At 41.9% G+C, this 19,505-nt stretch overlaps 1 protein-coding gene and 1 long non-coding RNA gene across 17 annotated transcripts in view; both read left to right on the top strand.

The window, feature by feature from the left end:
- The window catches only part of LOC140909285 (uncharacterized), a 35,267-nt gene extending 27,799 nt beyond the window's left edge, over positions 1-7,468 (top strand). The window contains exons 2-3 of the long non-coding RNA XR_012158165.1: positions 5,796-5,994; positions 6,889-7,468. This is a non-coding gene — a long non-coding RNA (uncharacterized lncRNA). The remainder of the gene's footprint in view (positions 1-5,795; positions 5,995-6,888) is intronic.
- RGS7 (regulator of G protein signaling 7) overlaps positions 1-19,505 on the top strand; it is a 428,859-nt gene that overhangs the window by 257,018 nt on the left and 152,336 nt on the right. The window lies entirely within an intron of this gene.

Below are 19,505 nucleotides of genomic sequence, written 5' to 3'. Positions count from 1 at the left end.
CATCATAGAAATTATTGACAAGAAGGGCTGCCCAGAGTACTGCAGCATGATATACAGTTTATCAAGCAGCTTCTAGCATTGAAAAACAAAACCTACTCATTCTGTCTACCATAACAGTTTACAAGGTAGCAGAAGCAGGGACAAGTGATTTCGCTCCTGGATCCTTACTGTCAGTTCCAGTTGTGGCTTTGGGAGATAGCATCTCTTTTAAACTTCTTCAGACTTACAAGTCTTGTAATTTCAATAAATCAGATTTCCATTAAAAAAAACCCTCCATCTGAAGCGTGCAGCTAAGTTTTGTTTTAGCTATCATTCTTTAACAGAGCTTCAGAAATCTTCAGGCTATAGCTATTGAGTGAGTGTGATGGGTTGGGATAGGCCTAGAGGTCCCCTGCTGGAGGCCTCAGGGTCCTGCCACATCTGTCCCAGGAGAGGAGAAGTGGAACTAAGTCTTCCAAGCATCCTAGAAAGACTACACATGAGGCAGCCAATCAGAGGGTTGCAGACTAGTATAAAAGGAGCTACAGTGCAGCCCACAGTTGGTTCTTTGTTGGAGCCAGAGGAGTGTGGATTATGTGCCTGGCTGACCAAAGGAAATTGCAGCACCATGGACAGCTCAGTGCTGGCAGAGATTGGGGAAGTGAGAAAGGGCTCCTGGCTGGCTGCTGGGCCTGAACATAAGAGACCTGAAGTAAGGGTGAAGCATTAGTGAAGGCTGGGGCTACGGGGATGTGGCCCAGGGAACTGAAAAGAGTTTAGTTTTAAAAGGACATGGTGGTGTGTGACTATCATTCTTAGGGTCTCTGGGCTGGGACCTGGAGTAGTGGGTGAGCCTGGTTCCTCTTCATAGGCCACTGGGGAAGTGGCCTACAATTGGAAAACAATAAACCCCCAGAAGGGCTCTGAACTACTTAGTGGCCCAGCTGTAAAGCTGGGGCCAGAAAGGCCCAAAGAACGTGAAACCATTGCCTCCAGTTCTGGGGGTATGACTTGACCAGAGCCAGGACTGTCTAAAGACTACAGACACAGCTGTCCTGAAGGGGGAGCTTGCTGTTACAGTGAGTCTTTTTTCTTAAGCCAGGTCTATATGAGAAACTTTTGCTGTTAGAGGTGTGATTTTTATTATTTTCTTATTATTGTGACATTTCTATACTGACCTGTAAAGTCCTAGTAGGTGCTGGTATCATTTTACCAAAGATGCTTACCAAACCAGCATAAGCTACAGCAAAACTACCTTTTGGCTGATAGAAGCTGTGCCTACACTTGGAGGGTTTCCCTGTATACATATATTGATTTAGCTATACAAGCAAACCTTTTCTACTGTAGACCTAGCTGAAGAATTTTTAAGAACACAGGGACCAATTCAACCCTGGACTAAACATCCTAATGTGAATGGAATTTATACCATTGATGCATTTGGCCTATGATCTTTATTAGACTAGATTTGTCATTGTTTTCTCAGCTGGGCTTCCATCTGAATTTTGAAATAAAGGTGAAAGTCTTGTGAACTTGACCAAATGCTCAAAGGAAGGATTGTTTTAATTCACTAGATGCATCATACATTGTATAACACACTTTAGAAAGACAAACAAGACTTGGCCTTTAGCAGCAGAGTAAGGTTATGAAGTTCAATACATAGCATCCTTGAGCAAAGAACACTCCATGACAGAGTAGTCACACGTTGGGTAACATTAGGAGAAATATGTGGGGATGGCTGCTCTAAGTATTATAGGGCTCCTTCTGATCAACTAATTTGACCACTATAATAAAATGCTAAATCCTGTTTCACCTAACTGTTTCTCTTTCTTTAGTAGTTGGGGAGCCCCCAACAGTGGGGACAATAAAGAATAAGAATTGATCACCACCAAAAAATTGTCAATTCCCCAAACTATCACACCCTTAGTGTGTGGTATTCTCCCTCTCTGCTCTCCTGTATCATTCTGAGTGGGGGAGGCTACAATTCTAAACTTTACTTAGAGTGTATCTCTGCTCAAGCAATACAGACAATGGCCAGAATTTTCAAATGTGGGTGCCCAAAGCAGCCATATTTAGGCATGAAATTACTGTGGTGTGATTTTACAAGGTACTGAGCACTTAAAACTCCCATTGACTTCAGTGGGAGTTGTTGGTACTCAGCATTTCTGAGAATTAGACCACTTATATTAGCTGTCTCAATTATAGGTGAATAGCAGCCACTATTATTAAGGTTACAAAAGACTTCCCATTATAATCCCCAGTTTTCAGATGTTTATAACTTTGTGAAATCTCAACCCTTTGGGGTATTCTCTGTTAGCTTGAAGGGGACTTAGAATGAACCATTCATGAACACAATCACTTCGCGCACTCATAGCAACAGCAGGCAGCACTATGAAGGGCTAAATTGCTGCTATTCTGGATTTCAAACCTGATGGACATTCCCCACTATTTAGTTGTTAGATTTTTAAATACATTGCATTATTTCAGTTCGGACTCTGTCACAGATGGCAGCAGTGGAATGTTAATATATATCAAAGCAAAAAATAAACAAAACATGTAAGTCCAAGTCAGAGTAAAACGTGCTAAAATAAAGAGAATAAAAAATTAGAAAACTGGTATAGTAGTTCAAAACAGTACAGGCAGCATGCAGAGAACTGTCATTTGCTAATCACAGCTGCAACAATATATCACTTCAATTTTCCAGGAAACATGAGACTACATCCTGAAAAGTGGTGGTGGTTCTTGTCCAACAGCCAAATTTGAAATTTTAGCTGCTCATGGACAAGTGTGATCAGAATTTTTATTTCTGATTTCCCAACTGTAGTATTGCTGAGACTGTTGAATTGCCGTTTTCCACCCAAGAGTTGGCTGCATTTTGCTGGAAGGGGAAGTGATCCCTTGTACATCTACTGTTTTGAAATCTCTTGATTGGCACTATATAAATGAAAGATATTACAGAATATTATAACTTTTCTGATATCAACACCACATTGTACCTTTTTTATTGATTGCATTTGTACGTGCATTTTACAACCACTATACTCTATCAGTCTTAATCTGGGAGATACTTAGGAAAGCAGGTAACTACAATGTAGCATAAAGGCAGACATGAAGTTTGAAGTCAAAAAGCTGTTTTTATTCCTGTTGTGTTGACTATATGTCTGACACAGTATGGCTGGCCCTTATAAAGGGGGAGAGGTCTCAGCCCACCATGAGATAACTAATTGGAGTTCTCGGGTTTGAGAGTATGAAGCAAACCACGTGATTAAACCAGGCCTCTGGGAAGGTAGAAAAACAGAGGCCTGTGGAAAGGGGAAAAAGCTGCAGAGTGAAACTGCAGGGAGAGGACCTCCTGAAGTGGTACACAAGGAAGGGAATTAGAGCTGGGTAAGAAGACCTAGCTGAAAGTCATCTTTTCCTTTTTGGAAGAAGATAGGGCAGACCCTACATCTTCTCCAGGGTCTACATCGTCTCTTCTTGCTCTCTGCTTCTTCAGATGAGGGGCTGTGGCCAGTTTAAAGTTAGGTGAAAGAATTTTGTTGTTTACTTTTGGAACTTTGTGTTAATAAAATAAGATGCCAAGAAGGGTGGCTATTAAATGAGACTGTGTGGAGTTAAGGGGCTCTGAAGAGGGGGAACAGAGGCAGGGATTCAGAATGACCACAGGCCACAAGAGGAGCTCAGGAGGCAGCTTTCCTGTTAAGATCTTCTATCACTAATCACAAAATTCATTGAGATTTTAGTGTGGGGGGGTTGTTTTCTTATTTTTTGAGGAAAGTGGGATCAAAATTTTGTAGATTAGCTTTGACATATTTAATGTATCTAAAAATGAGAGTCCATATGGAGTGAATAGGCATAGGGTAAATAGGCATTGTAAATATTGTGGCTCTACTTTAGCAACATTGGGGGGTTTTTTTACGTTAAGATGAATCAAAGATTGGTACTTAAAATGCCTTTTTAAAAACAAAAAAAGTTCTCATTTCAGAAAGTGATAAAATTAAGCACAAGAAAGCATATGTTTGGATGAGATAACACCTGGCTCAAGGGCATATTATTTAGGAAGTGTGTTATCTAGCAATACCAGAACCTCTGGAGAGTGAGATTGTGCTTATAAAATGGCAACTTGGGGGTGGGGGTGAGGAGAAGAATTAGCTAGAGCATGCAGCTGCAGCCAGCTCTTGTTTGGAATGTTCAAGTCAGGGCTTGTGAACAGCCAGGCAGCATATTTCAGTGAAGTGAATTAATTATGGGGGAGGGAATGTTAGCTAAATTTTGAATGCATATGCTAACATCTGCTAACCCAAAAACAAATTTCAACATAAATATCCTTAAAGCTGCTATAACTGGCAAGACAGCCAATGTAAATCAATACTCACATAAGTGCATGAGGGCCAATGAGGGGGGAAAGTGTGCACACTACTTTGTACGTTGTAGCACAAAGCCATCGAAGTCCCTGTGAATTTTTTAGCACAATGATCTAAAAAGAACACAGACTCTGCCCTTGAAAAGAAGCCTTTTAAAAGATCTTTCTTCCTCTGAAAAGGAAATAGGATGTAATGTGACAGGTAAAAAAGCCAACCCTTTTTCTCATGCCCAGACTCTACCACAAAAGATGCCTTTCTTTCGAGTGAAATTTCTGCAGTATGAACAAATCTGATCTTCTTAGGAAGCTAGATAGTTATTTTATTCTGAACTCTACATGCTGAATGCGGATACTTATGTACAAAATTTCCCTTATCTTGCTTCCCCTTACATAGTCTTTTTCCATATAAATGGGCTGAGGAGAATCATTATTAAAGAAGCCATTGTGACTCTACAAAACTGTTAAATAAGACCAGAGGATCTTGTTCATTCTAAATAGCAATAAAAATTGGACAATTTATTGGCCATTATTTCAATGTACTTTGTGTTCTGTAACATTTTGAGTGTACAGTGTGTGCAATAAGCACACAAATACAACAGAAAGCAACTTTCAGTCTTTCAAGTTGTGTCCATACCCTTTAGCATAGCCTAAGGTTTACAGCAGCGGTTTGGCATAAAGGACCCTTGAGTTCTTTTCACAATCTCTGCAACCAGCTTGGTTTTTGTGACAGTAGGTAATTTGCTTAGGCCTGGTCTACACTATAAAGAAAGGTTGACATAAGCTGCCATGCATTGAATTAGCTGCACATGTGTCTATATGCTCATATTTGACTCCCATTGTCTGCACCCCGTTACAGCGGCACAGTAATACCACCTCCCCAAATGACATTAAGCCATAGCTGATGTACTGTGGTCAACACCATGTGACCTATATTGACCTAGCAGTCCTCCAGCAGCTGTCCCACAATGCTTGACACTGACTGCTCTGGTCACAATTGTGAACTCCACTGCTCAGGGGTCACAGAGACGGGAAGCTACACACCTCCTTTTAAAAACTCTGCGTATTTTTGGAATGACATTGACTGCCCAGCTGGGCAAGCACACTTAGCAGCAATCCTTGGTTGTGTGCAACTGCCCAACTGACCATGCTGGCTACATGCTACAGATGCACTTCTGCCTGGATTAGACAGGAAGTATTGGCTCTTTTGGGCCTGTGGGGAGAAGAATCTGCAGGCACAGCTATAGAGAAGTAGTAGAAAAGTGAACATCTATGAACAGATTGCACAGGAGATGCAGGTGAAAGAATACAACAGAGATAAATAGCAGTGCTCTGTGAAAGTAAAGGAACTGCACCAGCTATACCAGAAGGCTAGGGAGACCAACAGTCAATCTGGGGCCGAGCTATGGACCTGCCATTTTTACACCAAGCTGATTCCATACCCATCATCACCCTGCAGAATGCTGTGGATGCCTTGGTAGAACCTGAGAGATAAACCCCTGCCATGAACTGCAGGGAGAAGGAAGAGGAAGATGGGGGACATGCAACTGGGGGGTTCAGCTTTGCCACAAGGCAGGATCTGTTCAATACTCCATTGCAGTCTGGTCAGTCCCACCAGCTGAGCACGAGTGAGCCCGATGCAGGGGAAGGAACCTCAGGTAAGTGTATGAATGCATTTCCTGTTACAATATTTAAATATATAGATGGAGCCTGACCCCAGTGTAGCAGGCCAGAGGCAGTGACTTTTCATTAATTTCTTCATACTAGAAGAGATGAAGTTGATATCTGCTTTTCATTCCCTGTAGAGCTCTTGTGGAGTGGGCATGCAGAGCAGTTTGTCTATGTGTACAGTGATGTCTCTTGTATTCTCCTGAAAGAGCTCAATGAAACTTCCATGGAGGTACTCTGCAATCCTTTCCTGAAGGTTTCTAAGGGTTGCTTCCTTATTTCTTCCTCCATAGTAGGACACTTTCCCAGCCATTCCACAATGACTGGCAGCCACCATTACTGTAAACACACTAGTGGCATATTGGCCCAGATGGCTTCAGGACACCAGTGGCAGCTGTGCTCTCTGTGCCTTTGTTAGCCTTGGGAGCGAGATAGCAGCTAAAATCACCACTGCCTGTGGACAACAGTGCCAGTATTGTGTGCCATTGCCCTGCATTCAGACCCATGGAAACTGAGGCCAAAATTGTATTGCTCCATGCAGCTGAACAATTCCCCTCATCCCTATGGAAGGCCATACTCACCAGGGCTGGGGTTTGGACTGGAGAATGGTGCTGTACTGAGGTGCTCCAGAGCTGCGGTGTCAATAACCATGTATTGTTTTAAACTTTTGGGGACCAAGGGAGGGGGGGTTCTGAAACATAATAATCTTTCCATTGTTTCTATACTAGGGTGACCAGACAGCAAGTGTGAAAAATTGGGACAAGGGGTGGGGGGTATATATGGTGCCTATATAAGAAAAAGCCCCCAAAATCGGGACTGTCCCTATAAAATCGGGACATCTGGTCACCCTATTATATACTGACAGTAGTACCTCTGTTTTGTAGCTGCTGCCATTGTGGCCTAGAGGGGGGTCTCGCCCTCCACACCTGCAGAACAACTGAGCCGGATGAGAAGAAAGAAGAGGATACATTCAGCAAGATTCTACAAACCAGTACTGCATTGGACCAGGGCCTAGAGAGTGAATATTACAGACAGCATGGAGTGGGAAAGTGGAAAGGAGAAAGGTGCAGGAATCGGAGGGAGATGCACCAGTACATAATAGAGCTTCTCTAGCAGCAAGCTCAGATGCTGCAGACTCATTGAACTTGTAGGTCAACAAAATTACAGGCTTACCTCCATGTTCAGCCAATGGAGAACTCCATTTTAGCATCTCCCTACAACCCCCTGACATTCCACGTGTCATTGGGGGTGACATCCATACCCCTACCACTCCACACCAGGGGACAGTAAAAACAATCACAACTTCATGCACATTGACCTGTGAGAGCCACAGCTATTGTATGCATAGCCAAAATGGACAGATGTTATCTGTTCATTTTAAGTTCTGTTCCATTAATTTATTTCGGAAGTATTTATTGTCTTTGTCTTATTGCACTTTTTTGTACTGGTTTTGGTATGCAATAAAAATCCATTTTTGGTGAATAATTCTTCTTTATTATTTCCCAACATGTGCTGCAGAACACCTAGTACTACTGAGGATGCCCACTACTTGTAATTTTACAGACCGACAGAACTCTAAGTATCAGTGACAAACACAGTGTAATAATTAATGTACAGCAAGTACCACATAACTGATAGGTGCATTAACAGAGATCATGTTATATTCATAAATGTGCACCACAGAATTCCAATACCCCACAAAACTTCAGGGCCAAGTAGAGTATAGTCTACTACACCATGGTACTGTTGCTGAGTCTTAAAATGCTCTTTCAAGGCCTTCCTCCACTATATAGCTCTGTGGTGAGCTTTTCTAATAGCTCTTGTGTCTGGCCATTCAAACTCTGCAGGTAACTGCTCCACCTCTGCATACTACCCCTACAGCAGATTTTCCCCCTCTTTGCCTCACAAATATCCTGCAGGACACAAGAAGTAGGTATAACCATTGGGATATTTTTCTCACTGATATCTAGTATTGTGAGTAAACAATGCCAGCAGTCTACCGAAAGGATGTTCAACTGTCATTCCGCACCTGCTGAACCTCCTTGCTGCTATTGAGGTGACTCATGTTTGGCTTCATGAGCCAGGGAAGCAAGGGCTAGGCTGGGTCCCCCAGGATCACTACTGGCATTTCAACATTCCCACTGGTAATCCTCTGGTTGGGAAAGGAAGTCCAAGTTAGAAGCTTTCTGAACAGTCCTGTGTTCTAAAAGATGTGGGTGTCATGCACCTTCCCTGAAGAAGCATCCCCGTGACCTACCAATGGTTGTATAACTGAAGAAAAGTAGCCCTTTCTGTTGATGTATATTTTGGCAAGGTGGGCTGGTGTGAAAATAGGCGTAGGCATGCCATCTATTGTCCCATTGCAGTTTGGGAACTTCATTGCTGTAAATCCATCTACTATGTCCTGCACATTGCCTAGAGTCTCAGTTCTGCACAACAGGAGATGATTAATGGCCCTGAACACTTGCATCACAATGGCCCCCATTGTGACCAGTCAGGAGGAAAATCCACAGTCTGGCTTTGTGGGCTTCCACAGTGCAATTGTCACTTGCTTCTCCACTGTCAATGCAGCTCTCATTCTGGTGTTGTTGCTCTGGAGGACTGGGGCAAGCTCATCTCACAGATCCCAGAAGTGTGGTCTTTCACAGCTGAGAGTCCTGCAGTCACTGCTTGTCACCCCAACCTGCATTAAGATAGTTTCTCAGGCCCACAAGGTGCGCTGTCTGCAGCTGCTCCATGAATGCCACCAACCACCTTGAATTTTCTTTTTCACTATGTCCCACAGCAATCTGTCCTCCACAATAACCATCACGTCCCCTGCTGCGTCCTGCAGCTCTGCAAATGCTGGATGATTGATTGTCCTGTGCATGCAATGCTCATGACAACAGTGCAGAGCTATGCAGACTCCATGCTTCTGTGAGAAGTGCCATATGGGTTTGAGGATTTTTTTTTTAAAGAAGCCAAAATTATGGGATATGGATGGCATTATGGGATGAAAGTTGCATGATGGGAACTGGACCCCTTGCTCCCAGTCACTCCTGCATGATTTGTCTCTGCCCCATCATCCATTGCCAAAATTTCCCAAAGGACAGTGAACCAGAGGATGGTGAGTTTCACATTGGGACACCTACCCATGGCACCACCACACTGTGCACTCGCACAAGCGTTCCTGGTGAGCATTGCACAAGGAGCCAAGTATGCATGTGCTCGAGTGATATGCTAACTGTGGCAAGTGTATGCTGGTGTAACTTTTGTTGGCCAAACTTTGTAGTGTAGACATGGCCTTAATGTCTCCGTACCTCAGCTTCCCTAGCTATAAAATGAAAATGATGAAACTTTCCTACCCTGGGGGGGAGTATTAGAATTCTAAAGTGTATCAAGTTCTTTGAGATACTTTGCTGTAAATTGTAAAGCCAAATGTATTATGTTCCACCTTTCTCTAGTCAATTACTCTAATAAGGCTTTTGATACTGTCTCGCATGACCTTCTCATAAACAAACTAGGGAAATACAACCTAGATGGAGGTACTATGAAGTGGGTGCATAACTAGGAACGTTTTCCAAACAGTTTATCAGTGGTTCACAGTCAAGAAGGAAAAGCATATTGAGTGAGGTCCCACAAGGATCAGTTCTGAGTCTGTTCAATATCTTCATCAATGATTTAGATAATGACATAGAGAGTACACTTATAAAGTTTGAGGATGATACCAAGCTGGACCAGAAGCAATGAACTTAAATTGCAGAAAGGCAATTTAGGTTGGACATTAGGAAAAACTTCCTAACTTCCTTCAGGGTGGTTAAGCACTGGAATAAATTGCCTAGGGAGGTTGTGGAATCTCCATCACTGGAGATTTTTAAGAGCACGTTAGACACAAACCAGTCAGGGATGGTCTAGATCAGTGGCTCTCAATCTTTCCAGACTACTGTACCCCTTTCAGGAGTTTGATTTGTCTTATATACCCCAAGTTTCACCTCACTTAAAAACTACTTGTTTACAAAATCAGACATAAAAATACAAAAATGTTACAGCACACTATTACTGAAAAATTGCTTACTTTCTCATTTTGTGTGTATGAAATTTTAGTCTGCACTGACTTCACTAGTGCTTTCTGTGTAGCCTCTTGTAAAACTAGGCATATATCTAGATGAGTTGATGTACCCCCTGGAAGACCTCTGCACAACCCCCATGCGTACTCCTGGTTGAGAATCACTGGTCTAGATCATTCTTAGTCCTGCCATGAATGCAGGGGACTGGACTAGAAGATCTCTTGAGGTCCCTTTCAGTCCTATGATTCTATGATTCAATCTCCTGCTAGTAACTATGATGAATCTTAACTCTTTTGGAAATATGCTCATTCTAAATGGTATTTCATCTAGGAGGATGCTCCAAATGCTGGGCTGGTTTTCAGATCAGTACTTCTGGAAAAATCTATCCGTGTGCCAAACTTGAGTAGCCAGGCTTGGCTGGTAAAATCTGGCCTTATCATCCAACCCCAGTCCATGGAGGAGCAAGACATGTCACAACACTTACACTCTTTCCCCCCCTACCTCCACTTCTCTCCCTGCATGTATGTGCATGTATGCACACACACACACACAGAGTGGGAGGGAAGTAGTGGTAGAAACATACGCCCTCTGGTGCCTCTTTATTTTGGCTTAATTGCCACAGTATGCTGCGAGTACAGAAAGCCTTGTGGTCTTAGGATCTGTGGCATGTAAGACATGCAGATACATCCTGTCCAGAGTCCTGGAATCTTGTCTCTCTTCTGCCCTTCCCCATGTAGGTAGGTACATTGATTCTGTTGCATAGCGGAGGAGTGGGCAGAAGTATTTGCTGCTTAAAGAGATGCTCTATCTGCTGTCCTGCCTTTCTATCCTCTACGGGTGATTCTGGGTCCTTTAACTCTTGGCCTGTAGTGGGCTCTTTCTTTTCAAGCATTGATTTAGGAACTCTATCAAAAGTGTTCAACTGTTTTACATATGCCTCAAATGACCAGCTCCTCTAGCTTCTTTCAACATAGTTCCTATGTGGAATCACAGCATCTGTGTTACTGCAATTACAAATGTATTTCTGGTTTGTAGGGAGGTTCCCTATCATTTTAAGAGGGCAGCACCCATACCTTTGCCAAAAGAGCCCTCTTTAACAAAAGATGCTATCTTCAGTGTATTCTTCATAGCAAAAATATTTGAAACCATTGTGTCAGAGTAGCTTGAATCCCATCTCTTTATAAATAGCCACAGTAGTGACTTGGGACCATTCAGAGAATGATTATTGCAGTTAATTTCACAGCAGAACTGACTTTGATGTTTCCCTAATCATATTAACAACTGGAGCCTTAATCTTTTTATGTTTTTAACGCATCTAGTTGTTGTAATAAGACAAGCAAAACCATTTAACTTCTTCCCTTTTTGTGAAGAAATATATAGCTAAAGAGGCACATTCTGCCCAGAATTGCAATCATGCAACCCCATAGACTTCATTGGGGTTACTTAATTGCAAGGGGGGAAAGAATATCATTTGCTGTATAATAAAACTAACTTCACTGGTGTTGATGTTAAATACCTAGTAGCTATATATGACTTTCATACATTTTTATATGCAGATAGACCTTGGTAAGAACTAGAAAACATGCTTTGTTTGAATTTTCATTCAATTTTGTATAAAATTTTTATTTATTGTAATTCTCAGCATGTTTCATGCTCCATGCAGGAGCAAAAATAGCATCACAAAATCCCCACCAATATTAAGCAAAATCTGATAAAGGGCCAAATCATGTACCAGTGTAAATTTGGAATATCCACTGACCTCAATGGAGTTGTTATGAATTTCACCAGAGAAGCTAAGACCAGAAGTTTCTCTACTGTTTACACTTTATATTTCACAATTATGGAATTCAAACTCTGTTTTATATTCAAAATGAGAGATGGCCTTGAATCAAAACTGTAGATCCAAAAATACAGAACTTTGGGCAAGTTTAACACGGAACTTAGTGTCCATTTGTGAGATAAAGATCTATCTTCTAAGTTAGCACATTTTAGAAACCTTTAAAGCTTCTCTAAACATAATGTTGTGATATTGAAGATCCCATAGCTCACAGTTAAGAAACAGCTCTGTTTGTTACAGGAGATTTGATTTTACTAATATACCATCTCTGAAGAGTGTCACCTGTATAAAAAAGTGAAAAGATGTTTTAAAGGTTCCTCAGCCAGGGCTGATGGAGGGGTAGCACTACCTCTCTGGATCTTACTGCTTGTATGCCACATCACCCTTTTGTGGTGTGTGGAAATATTACAAACTAACCAGTACCTGGCCAGTATAAGAGTGGAGAAAGAACTGGGAATATTTTCATAGCGTGGGTTAAAAATGTTGACTCATTTTGATGGGTGTTACCACATGGAACATCCTGTCTCCAGTGCTACCTGGGGAAGGGTAGTTAGGGATGCCCCTCTTTCTCTTTTCATTTTCACCCTTCGTCTAGAACCTCATTTTTATCCCTGGATATCATTGTATGTGGGTATTCAATATTACAGCAAACAGTGGTCCCCCCACTCAATTCAGAAAGATGAGACCATCAAAGTTTAATAAATTCACCTCATCCTTGTTTTAGTCAAGCCATTCCCAGCTCTTAATTTGAAAGAATAACTCATCCAGGAAGCATCTCTTTCGGGTAGGGTGACCAGATGTCCCAATTTTATAGGGATATAATATTTGAAACTTTTTCTTATATCGGAGCCAATTACTCCCCCTGCCCTCCCGGTCCCGATTTTTCACATTTACTATCTGGTCACCCTAGTTTTGAGGCAGCTAGTGATGCAGTGTGGATTCCAGTCTCAGAATTCCAAAGGAAAAGCGGGAACTTCATTGACCAGCCAGCTATCTCTATCTCTCAGGCTATTGGGAACTTTTCAAAGTACTCATAAACAATGAGCATCAACATACAGTATGCAGTTAAGTATGTAACACATGAAATGCTGTTTATAAGCTCTTCAGGAAAGGGTCAGTATTTTCCTATGTGTTTGTGTTGCTCTTAATACAATGAGGGCCCAGTTTTTGATGAGGGCCCTCTGGACACTGCAGTAATATAATAATAGATAAAGCCACCACTTGGTAATGACATACTTACAGAGTTCTATGGCTCCAGATTGTGGAGTAGGTATACATCTCCTCTGCCTTCCCTTACATGATAGGCCTCATGGCCCTCAGCATTGGTAAGCTTGGTGCAGAGCCAGTTTAGGCATCAGTAAGGTGCTATATCCATGCATACTTGGCTCATGAATTGGTTCCAGGTATTGAATTTGATGCACCATCTTTTAGTCACTAGGCTCACAGCAGTGATTTTTGACCATTATTCTAGCATTTCTCTTTGACTGACTTTTTCTCGCGCAGCATGTGTGTGTGTGTGTGTGTGTGACATGCACACACGTTCTTGCCTCTAAACAGAAACGCCGAAGACTCAGGTTGTACAGCTGATTTCATAAGTAAGGTTTTCATCCCGCTTGCTGAGAAGAAAAGAATGCTTTTACAGCAAGCAAATGATGCTCCTGTAAGCCATGGTAAGTGGTTTAATGCACATAACATTACTAAACTGTCAAGGAATCTGGCACTGGTGTGGTCATGCTCAGAAGCATTCTCTTTACAACAATGATATGTAGTAGGGATCTAGCCCTCCAGAGGGAGGATAATATACTTGTATTACAGTAGAACCGTTGCTTTCTCTCACCAACATGTATGCTGAGGTGAGTGCCCTCGCCACCAGGTTAATGGCTATTCTCTAGTGGGTTTCTCTTGTGTTTTTTACATGAAAAGTTTTTTAACAGTCTCATTTTCATCCACATAGGCATTAAACTTCAAAACCTAATTTCTTCTCGAAAATGAATTGTTTTCCAGCCAACCCTACTCTTTGCTTTTTCTGATTGCTTTGTCTCACCACCATGTATGCTTGTCAGGGCCAGCCTTAGTGATAGGCCACCCAGGTGACCACCCAGGGTGCCCAGTGGTCAAGGGGGCACCATGTGGCAGTGCAGAGGTGCACGCTGCTGGTGTAGTGTCAGAAATTGTTCCCAGGGGACAGCTGCATGGGCGGGGGGGCATCCAGATTTCTCCCAGCTTCCTCTCAGTGGAGGAACATGGGTGAGGGAGCGGTGACAAACAGCTACTGGTCACCCCTGAATGGTCCTCCGTGACCCCCTAGGGGACTGTGGTCGGGGGAGTGAGGAGCAACACCAAGCGCTCCCTGCATCCAGGTCACTTCCCCACCTGGGCTGGGCTGGGCTGGGTTGTGAGGCGAGCATCAGGAGCTGCTGCTCTCCTGCCCTCCCATTATGCAGTCTAGGTGGGGAAGTGACCTGATGCAGGGAGCCCTGATGTTTCTCCCCACTTCCCCCTTCACAGCACCCTAGAGGTGTGTGAGGAGGAGCAGTGTTCCGAAGGGGAGCAGCAATGTCAGCTGCTCCGTGCATCCTGGTCAGTTTCCCCATGTGGATGCAGGAGTTGGGGGCGCAGCAGGGAGATGCACGGGTTGGGGTGAAGAGGGAGTGGAATCCCACGGGCCAGAGGCAATGGGGGGCACCCATGGATGCCGGGGGGGGCACCACACCCACTGGGGCCAGGGGCACCAAAATACAAGTTTGCCCAGGGCACTATTTTCCCTAAGGCTGGCCATGATGCTTAGGTTGCTGTTTCTATTGAATATGTTCTTTCGGTTATTGTTGAGGGTGGGAAATGAGATGCTACTCACCCGTGATTCTGTTCTGTCTCCTCTGCACAGGCAGATCAAGTGCAAGGTCTTAGGCCACCCTGTCCCCCTCTACTGCATAGCATGGAGGGAGTGACACCAGAAAAGTCATCCCTTAATCTCTGTGAACTCATTTCCACAAGTAATGGGAAAAGGACCTGGTGGACGACAGCTGCTGTACACAATTCTAACTCTTGAAGAATGTCGACCAGTAAGAGTCATAGCTTTGAGTGTGGTAAAGGGCAGCACGGTCTACAGTCATGTGCTCTGTAGATCCCTTTTAAGAGAGTACCCCCTTCAGAGACTACCAGTGTAGAAGCCAGCAGCACTTCTGATGTGAGGAATCAGGGAATGGGCATCTAGAAGCCGAGGGATCTCTTTGTTCTAGTCCCAGAGAGGCTGAGTATCAGTAGAAAACTATGTTGGTGGAGTAGCTGTGATGCAAAACGGGGGCTTATGATTTATGTCAATTGATATAGAATTAGTATTACAAAAAGGAGAATTGATTAAGTGCATGCAAATCTGTGAGCTTCCCACCATAAATCAGTCCAACCCAATGTTGAATTGAGATCTGCAATGGGGAGTAGTCTTCTAGCTGGACCATTAGCTCTAAGGTAAGAAGTGACCCATATTCCTCTTCTTTCCCGGGTGACTTCCTTTTCCAGTCACCCTATTATCTTCCCTCTCCTATTTGTGAGAGGGGAGTACCAATCTTCTCCTGCCCTTCCCACTTTGTAAAAAAATAAGAACACACTCCAAAAAACAGTTACACAGTTAGCCCTCATATCTCCTTAAATGACTGAGAAGTCTGTTTTTTCTGGCTGCTGTACCAACATAGGAGAAACCTCATGGCTGCTTCAGGTATGCTCCAGTAAGTAACTGACTGAATTTGTGGGGAAACAGTGGCCAACGCCAGCTTTGCCACAAAATGCTCAAAGGAATTAAAATGATACATGGAAAGGCAGGTTAACAAATATACAGCAAATGAGATTTTGTGCACAAGAACTGATGGCTTTTACAACAAGATAATATTTGTTCTCCCACTGACACTACAAATACCAAAGGTACTATAAGTAATAGTCATTCACATCAGTGCTTTCTCCTAGACAACACTATGCACTTAATATTTTCCCTTCTACATTGTTTTAAAAAAGGTGCTTTATGATGGTGACATGCAGTGAACCAGAGTTTACAGGCCTCCTAAAAAGCTTGTGAACACATGAGTCTAAGCCATAAAATCCCCATTCTGCAGTTACACTGAGACAATCATCATTAGTTACTCCTCCAAATGGAATAAAACATAGTCTGTAGAATGGAATAACACAAAGAATAGGGTACAGACTCCCACATATGCAATATTATTGATTACACCACTACCTACAAATCAATATGTTCAAAGTGCTGTTGTCCACCCTATCAACCCTGAACACCCTGTGCATGAGGTAGGGAATTATTATCATTCTTTTACAGATGAAGAAACTGAGATAGAATGGCTGTGACTTGCACGCAGTCACATGATAGGTAGTGGCAGAGCTTTGTCTCGTCCTCGTCGTTCCTATCATGCCTTCTGTTTTCTTCTTCAGAAAGCAGCAGAAAATAGCATCCTTTTACTTTCTCTTCTCTCATATCTTCTACTGTGGGTTGGCACACATAGAATCATAGAATCATAGAATATCAGGGTTGGAAGGGACCCCAGAAGGTCATCTAGTCCAACCCCCTGCTCAAAGCAGGACCAATTCCCAGTTAAATCATCCCAGCCAGGGCTTTGTCAAGCCTGACCTTAAAAACCTCTAAGGAAGGAGATTCTACCACCACTCTAGGTAACGCATTCCAGTGTTTCACCACCCTCTTAGTGAAAAAGTTTTTCCTAATATCCAATCGAAACCTCCCCCACTGCAACTTGAAAAGCACATACAGTGCTTAAAATGTCACAGTGGCTCTGCCATTCCCAAAACAGAAATAATGTTTCACAATCACTCTGACCTTACGCAAGACCTAATCCAAAGTTCCACTGCAGTCAATAGAAGGTCTCTCATTGATTTTTATGGATTTTGGTTCAGGGCCATAGTGAGCAGGTTGATAGGGGTGGAGGAAGGAAGGGGTTTGCTGTAAAGACACATTTTAGGCTCCACGAGGGCACCAAAGAGACTTTCCTAGTATGAAACTACTCCAATAGTTCCATGGTCACAATAAGACAGTTCTGCTGGTGGCAGGCTCTGACTTCTTGCAGCAGAGTAACAGAATGCTTTTGCATTTCCAAATGCCTGGTAAAATCAGTCTGCTTTTGCATTTAAAAAAAAGCAATTAAGTCATGAAACCACTTCTAGTTACACTGAAATTAGTTGTCCACAAATGCCTGTATGAACAAATATTCACTTGTATGAATATTCATGAAATTGAGTATAAAAGGGGAATGAATTTGGTCAGTTGAAATTTGAGTTTCATGTTTGCCAAAATATTTGCCTAGAATTTTTCCCACTATTTATCTAACTTTACCATCATTTGTGAGAGATTAGTTGATATGATGATTTGCAGGACGACACCCAGTATAAATATGTACCCCTGTATAATATGTAAGTATATATTTTAGATTTATTTTTTTAGACAAATACAGTATTTAGAGTGGATGGGTATTGTGCAAAAATAATGAGGCTTATTTTAAATCAAAGCAGCTGTTGACTGAAAATTAAAATGCTAATTCACATCTATTTTAATTTCTGATCAATCTCCATTGACAGTTAAATCATGTTAGAGACTCTCAATTGTCAGCATCACTTACATTTCAACGAGTCATTGGGAATTATCCTCTAGAGCTAATTGATTTTTGCTTGTGTTGTGACAATGTGCTTAGCATGCAAATAAAAAAGAGCTGCCATGAGAAAAGCCATTTGATTTTTATTCCTCTGTGGAAACCTGATAGTTTCTGCATTAGCTAATATCATGGCACACTTAGTCTTTCTACTGAAATTTTAAATAAATAAATTCATAATCTCAGGGCACAGATGAAAGACAGAAAATGAGATTACAAATTTGGTTGATAAAGGTAATATTTTTGATGCAATGTACTTAGACTTCTGTAAGGCATTTGACATGGTACTGCACAACAGTTTGATTAAAAAACTAAAACAATATAAAATTAACATGGCACACACCAATGGATTAAAAACGGACTAACTGATTGGTTTTAAAATGCAACTGTAAATGGGAAATCATAATTGAGTGGGTCTCTTTCCAGTGGGGTCATCCCATGGATCGATCCTTGGCTCCATACTATTTAACATCTTTATCAATGACTTGGAAGAAAACATGAAATCATCACTGATTACATTTGCAGATGACATAAAAATTGAGGGAGTGCTAAATTATGAAGAGAGATCATTGATACAGAGTGATCTGGATTGCTTGGTAAATGGGTGAAAAGCAAACAATATGCATTTTAATATGGATTAATGTAAATGTATCCATGAACAAAGAATGTAGGCCATACTTACTGCATGGGGGACTCTATTCTGGGAAGCAGTAACTCTGAAAAAGATTTGGGGGTTGTGGTGGACAATCACTTGAACATGAGCTCCTAGTGTGACGCTGTGGCCATAAAAAAGCTAATGTGATCCTTGTATACATAAACAGGAGAAGCTTGAGTAGGCATAGAGAGATTATTTTACTATTATATTTGGCAGTCATATGATCACTGAGATGACTAAAAGGTTATTTGATCACACTTTATAAGTACCTACCTGGGGAACAAATATTTAACAATGGGCTCTTCAATTTAGCAGAGAAAGGTGTAACAAGATCCAATGACTGGGAGTTGAAACAAGACAAAATGAGACTGTACATAAAGTGTACATTTTTAACAGTGAGAGTAATAACCATTGGAACAGTTTACCAAGGGATATGGAGGATTCATATCAAGCCTGGAGGTTTTTCTAAAAGCTCTGCTCTAAGAATTATTTTGGGGATGTCCCACGGCATTCAGGATGTCAGACAAGATGATCACAATGGGCACTTTTGGCCTTTGAATCTATGAATCTTGGGTCAGCATGAGACAAATGGCATTTCAGTGGAAATTGTGTCTGAATAAGGACTGCAGGATTTTCCCCTATAAGCATAAATTGTGTGGCAAGAACTACATTGTTGTATTACTTCCTTCCGTTGCCATGGTTGTGGGGCTGTCTTTGGGTGTCAGTGGAGTAAGAAATTGGTGAACAGAGTAAAAAGGAAAAATATCATATTACTTAGACAGGTTGCAATGAAAATATGATGAAGGAAAAAGATACAGAACCAAACAAAGGAATAGAGTGAAATTAATTACTTGACAAAACATTTTTGTTGAAGAGAAAGGCTTTTGTTTTTCCAGAGCACTTCCAAACTGCTGATTTTTTTTTTAAGAAAGTAAAACTGCTTATCGCAGCAGAGTTAACAGTCTCAAGCAGCTGTTACTGTGTTATGAAGGAGGTTATTAAAGTGCACATTGCAGACTGTTGTTGATGCACGTAGGATATAGAGCTTGTTTGGCTTAGAAGTGAGATGTAACTGGGGAAAAGCTAAGTGGTGAAAAGCTGAGGTGTGTGATGACAACACTAACAAGAGCTATTAAAGTGTCCCCAGCCTGTGCTTCAGCTGCTATGCTTTGGTTCTTTCAGCTTGCCTTGCACTTAGCTAAAACATGACAAACAGGGCCTTCTACCAGAAGCAAAGTGTTTTCACACAAGTTCTTAAAATGTAACTATTTTCAATTTATTGAAGTGTGAAATCTGACACATT

Source organism: Lepidochelys kempii, chromosome 3, assembly GCF_965140265.1.
Source record: "Lepidochelys kempii isolate rLepKem1 chromosome 3, rLepKem1.hap2, whole genome shotgun sequence".
Taxonomy (NCBI): Eukaryota; Metazoa; Chordata; order Testudines; family Cheloniidae; genus Lepidochelys; species Lepidochelys kempii.
This window is presented reverse-complemented; position numbering and strand designations above follow the sequence as displayed.